The 6269-nt window shown below is 33.8% G+C and overlaps 1 long non-coding RNA gene across 1 annotated transcript; it reads left to right on the top strand.

The window, feature by feature from the left end:
- Nucleotides 1–5474: 5474 nt before the first annotated feature.
- Nucleotides 5475–6032, top strand: LOC141362070 (uncharacterized). The gene is made up of 2 exons (XR_012368046.1): nt 5475–5699; nt 5899–6032. It is a non-coding gene; the product is annotated as an uncharacterized lncRNA (long non-coding RNA).
- The last annotated feature ends 237 nt before the right edge of the window (nt 6033–6269 follow it).

Here is a 6269-nt window from a genome sequence, read left to right on the forward strand (position 1 = left end):
ATAATATTCTGTCTTTGCGTAGTGGAGACCGGGGCTAGTTGTCACACTTCTGAAAACTTCACATGATCCTTTAAAAAAAGAAAATCATCTACAAGCCTTAGCTTCTTGAATGGAAAACATCTTTATGGCACCCATAAAGATACAAAACACATAATTGGACGTTCAATTCTATGTAGTCCTTGTAACAACAACTATGTGACATCTAGCCCACTATACGCTCTCAAAGATGTATTGTTTTCATTATAATAATTATTTTAATTATTCACTACATTAATACTCACTGTTATTTAAAAGTATTGTTTATAAGCTTTATTGCACAGACACTAAAAGAATTAGATGAGCCACATTAAAAAGCAATTATATAGTCATGGTCAGAAATATTCAAAGTAATAATCTGCATAGTTTATCCTTTTGATCTTTTATTAAAAATATTTAATTGAAGTACAACAATTGAAAATGGGAGTCTCTTTAAATACACATCGGCCACAGTTATTGCTTCCCTTTTTTGGTACTTTTTGCAATTTAGGTTTTGCCAAGATTACAGCTGAGTCTTCTCCTAATGCATAAGGAGGTTGAATACATTGAAACAGATCTGAGACCAAGCCTACAATCTCTTCAGATCTTTCAGATTTGTTCATAGGACTCTCCTCTTCAGTTCACTCCAACTCAATTTCTATTTGGGTTCACGTCCGGAGACTGGGATGGCCATGGCAGGACCTTGATTTTTTATTTTAGTTTTGGAAAAGTGTCCTCATGGAAAACCCAGTCCAGGTTTGATTTTTTATCTGTTGATATTTGACAGAATCCATGATGCCAGGTAGGCTAACAAAATGTTTAAACAGACCCACTTTATTAAAGATCAAGCAGTATATTTAACCATGGGCATGGGTACTTTTTATCCCTGCACGTGTGCACCAAACCCATCTTTATTTACTGCCAAAGAACTTCTTTCTTGAGATTTGCTTTAGCAGTTGATAAATTCATTTGAACAAGGCAATCAATGTTTTCAAGCATAAAGGTTGGCAAATCCTTAAGGAACAGGAAAAATACACCATATTTTTACCCTATGACTTTGGCTTCACAAACATGAAAGTGTGAGAATGGTCCATATGCTAGTAATATGAAAGCTAATATGGTAGCTTGTTAAAAATGAGAATAGGTTCCCATACTAAAGTGTTACTGAGGGTTTTTTTAGCGACTCTAACTATATGTGTTGATTAAAACATCTTAATTTTTTCCCAGATGATGGAAATTGTCAGTATTGAAGATATTTTCCAGACACTTTCTATTTTGTGAAGCTCGACAACAAGCTGCACATTAGAACTATACTCAAAAAATTAAAAATAATAATAATTATAACAACTGGTGCAGAATAGCACTAAAGTAGTTCCCTGCCTCGTAACTAGGGGAACCATTTTAAGTCCTATAGCACCTGTGCATTGTGCTCTGTAGAAGCATAAGTGGTATAATGGTGCTATTGACCACTTCTGGTTCTTCATATAACACTAAAAATGGTTCCCCTATGATTACAAGCTTTTAGTGCGATTTAGCACTTTTTTTAAACCATTGTACTGGAATTATTAAGGAAATGTATCCTTCATTTTAAAAATATTTTTTACAAATAAAACATCAATAGAATAAGCTATGCAGATTTATTTTCACAGCCTTCTTTGCTCATATTTGCTAAGGGTGCCAGTAATTCTGAACACTTTATTTTACGTCGTCTTTATTACACATTTTACTGTAGTAATAACATTAAAATACACTCTAAACATTATGGCTTGTAATTTAACCAATGTTATGCTGAGTTGAACTTGGGTCAGATATAATTTAACCCCATGGCTGGGTTCGTCCCCTTTTGATGCTTTTTTAAGCATTTTAGAGTGCATGCATAATTACATGCAACTAAACCTACAGTAAACCATACACCAAGCCTATCGTATAGGGGAGAGCCGAGCACAACCTAACACTTTTTGGTTTTGGCTCAATCATTCAAAAATATTTGAGTTTGATTACTTATATTTTTACACAAGCAACACACACATCTCTGCTACAAATGAACATTTGAATTTTGTTTCTATTACTTAACATTCTTGGACAATTGCACCAAATGTGACAGAAATGCAAACTTTACAACTTACCCCATAGGTGTGGTTAATTGTAACAGGCAGGGGGTTAGTTGTAAAACTTGCTAAAAATTTAGTTTGAGGAAAAATATCTCAATAATATTTTGCCTGTATACTTGAAGTGGATATTGTTTATATATCTGTCTATAATAGATAGATATCCACGCTGTATTCATTCATCCAGCCCTTTTCTAACAATAGTTCAATTATAAATGGATACAAATGTCTAAATATGTCAGAAAAAGCAGCACAATCATGACAAAACATTTTTTATATGTGACCCAGTCTGCAATAACCATACTACAGTTTCAAAATCAAATGCTGACATCATGAGTATCAAAGTCTGATTATAAAACGGCTCGTTCTGGTTCTTTATTCTGATTGGTTGAAACGCGTTCTAAGCTGTGATAAAATACCCCGGTAAACCCACGGTTCAGACCGCATCACAAGTATCACTGCGCCACTGTTGCTGCGTACTGATTTATGAAAATAAACACCACAGTCTTTAATCATTTTTTATTTTTCTACCTTTGCACAATTATGGCGATATCCAGATAAATGTCAATAAATAAAACATTTTGTCAATAAAGAGAAAACGTTCTTGTTCTCTGAGGTATTTTTTGTCTTATTGATATTTCCGCTATTATCCACTAGATGGCAATCTTACCCAACTTAAACACTGAGGCATTCACTCGACACAACAGCGTTGTGGTGGATTTAGCGTGACGTGTAAGTTTTGATCAGGTTCTGAATCTGATCTCTTACAAAGTTCGGTAACACTTTATTTTACGACCCGCAAAGTACCGCGTAATTAAACCGAATTTACAGCGTACCTACTTGTAACAACAGGGTACCTCTACAGTACGTACTTGTAGGTATAAGGGAATTATATTTTAAGTTTGGGGTAATAAGGGGGTGGGAATATGAAGAATTATAAATTATTTATACTCTGGGTGTTTTATGACAACAGGGTGCCTATTGTAATATTACGTGGTAAGTATGACTTATAGTCAAGTCTATGGGAAAATTATGTTTCATTTTTTATTTTATTTTATTGTGAATTTTTCATATTGACTACTGAATGTTGTATACAGTCGATGTCTACGAGCCACATCGGCAAATAAATATAACAGCGCATCACTTTTATTTTAGTAGCCCATATTACTTGCTTTTAATAACAAACGTCCAGCTGATTTAACGTGGTTATCTTTTTTTAAGGTAAGTACAATAAAAATAGCAACTTGTTCCCTATTTGCCGGGAAACTCTTACATTTGCGGACATATTTGAAGTGGTGCTTTGCTATTTATTTACTTTTTTTTCAAATGACACAATAATGACCACAAAGCAGCACGCTATTTGTTTATTTTTAATAGGTGTTATCATTGGTAGAATTAAACTTTGCAACATGTGTAAATTATTTTAGCCAAATATAATTTCAGAGGTGTAAAGTACTTGAGTAAATGTACTTCGTTACTGTACTTAAGTATTTTTTGGGCTACTTTGTACTTGTACTGAGTATCAAAAATATAGGCAACTTTTACTCTCTACTGCAATTACATTTTTGATTGGGTATTTGTACTCTTTACTCCACTACATTTGAAATGACACTTAACGTTACTCGCTACATTGTTTATTCGTCAAATAAAAACGAGACGAAAGTGTCAGAGGGTGATGATGGTTAGAATCTGTGGTCGCGAGGTTACACGCACACACACAACTGAGGGAGTTCATTTGGCGCTGCGCAGAGCAATCGTATGAAATCAAAGTACTGCGAGAGCGAATCAAATGCATATGGAGAAGTCTGGTCTCGCGGTACTTTGATGTCAAACGCTGAAAGGCTTGCGTTGAGCCACCGTAGCGGGACATCTGCGTGCTGCGTATGTCATAAACTGTAGAGAAAAGTTCGCGTCTGGTCTGAGAGAAGAGATAAAGAGCTATATGGATGCATATCACATTTGCTTCAGTCAAGGGACCCTTTGTTAAACATGTGATGCTACAATCAAAACAAAAGTGAAGCGCGATCGCAGGATCGGGTCATCCCGCAAATCAAAGGCAAGCACAAATGTTTATATACTCTGATGCTATTTTATCAGCTAACCTGAGCTGGTAAGTTACATAACTTGATATAATTTACTATATAAGCCAAAATAAACCAGCGAGGTACTGTACTGATTGCCCGAGTAACTTAAGTACATTATAAGATTGATAATAAGTGTACAATTTCACTGTCCTCACATTTAATCAAGTATGCTGTAATGTATGAGGGATGCATGACTGAAGAAATGTAGTGCACTTTATGTGAGATAGTGGTGTTACGTACTATGTGTTTACAATTAATCTTTCAAATGAACAACTTCACGTTTTTAATATGCATTATCATATTTCTGTTAGTGTAATTTTAGTTCACTGGAATTTTTTAAATATTAAAATTATATATTTTTTAGGATAGGCCTATATAAGAATATTTGGTAACACTTTACAATAAGGTTCATTAGTTAACAGTAGTTAATGTATTAACCAACTTGAACAAACCATGAGCAATACATTTGTTACATTATTTATTAATCTTTGTTAATGTTAGTTAATAAAAATTTAAGCTTTAATTGTTTGTTCATGTTAGTTCAGAGTGCATTAACTAATGTTAACAAGATTTTAATAAAGTATTAGTAATTGTTGAAATTAACATTAACAAAGATGAATAAATGCTGTATAAGTGCAGTTCATTATTAGTTCATGTTAACTAATGTAGCTAACTAATGTTAACTAATGAACCTTATTGTAAAGTGTTACCATATACTTATATCACAAAGTTAGGCTATATATTTGTCAGCATGGCACATTCAAGTACACAATGACACTAGACTAAAATTAAATAGGTTTAAATTAAATTTAATGTAGATTTCTAGACTAAATCTCATGGCATTTAGTTGAATAAAATTAGACTAAAACTAAATCAATTCAGATGACAAAAATATGACTAAAACTAAATTAAATTTTAGTCAAAAGACTATGACAATGTTTAATCTGTGTTTGTTCTGCCAGGTAAAATTTTGAGGTGTTTAATTTCTTTTCTATATTAGGAAATAAAACCTCATAAATAAACTTTCTTAGTTTTCACTGCCCAGACCTACAATGTCTCTTTGTGTTGAGGACTAGTGCATCTTTGAGCCAACATTCAGTACGAGTAAAAATACTTGAGTACTTTTAAATTGGGTTACTTTAATACTTTTACTCAAGTCGTATTTAAATTGGTGACTTGTAACTTGTAGTGGAGTAATTTTTACAGTAAGGAATTTGTACTTTTACTCGAGTATGGCTTTCAGCTACTCTTTACACCTCTGTATAATTTATGCAATGGCAAACCAGAATGAACCAGCAGATATCAGCTCCCGCTAAAGCAAAAGACGACTACATGCGTAGGCTACTGCGCAGGTGTAGAGCGTGCGGCCGTCTGCAGGAGGTTTGCTGGAACGCGATCCTGAAGTTAAATTTCTTTAAGAGGTTTTTAAAAACTTTCTACACTGTGGAGTACGGCTGCGAGTGATGTGAGCAGGATCCGCATGCTGAATAAGGTAACTGGTTTTGTTAATACATGACTAAAGCATTTCAAACAATGTTTTTTCAAGAAAGTTGCCAGCTAACAGTAGCAGCAGGTTAGCACATAAATTAGCCTAAAGTTATTAACTGGCTCAAAAAACTCAGTTTCTGTCAAGGCACAGTGAAGACACATTTACTGAAGGCTTTCATTTATGTTTTTTATATGTAATGCAGAACAGCATTTGTGAGACGACATCAACTCATCATCCGAGTGGACAAGAACACCAACAGAGGAAACCAGCCGCAAAAACAACGAAAAATTGTCATGACTTATTATTTGAAATAAAAGTTATGTGATAATAAAAATTGAGTGTTAAATGTTGGCTTAATTATAGTGTTTTAAAGATGTTTTGAAATAAGTTGTTTTAAAATAAAAATAACAATATTCTGTATGTTTATGGTATTTACCCTATAACATTAATAACAAGAGGTGAACAAAGCACCACTTTAGTTTACAGCCCGCAAATATGAGAGTTACCTGGTACATACACAGTACAAGCGGGGAATAAGCACCACTTCAATTTACAGCCCGCAAATATGAGAGT

The sequence above is a fragment of the Misgurnus anguillicaudatus genome, chromosome 25 (assembly GCF_027580225.2).
Source record: "Misgurnus anguillicaudatus chromosome 25, ASM2758022v2, whole genome shotgun sequence".
NCBI lineage: Eukaryota > Metazoa > Chordata > Actinopteri > Cypriniformes > Cobitidae > Misgurnus > Misgurnus anguillicaudatus.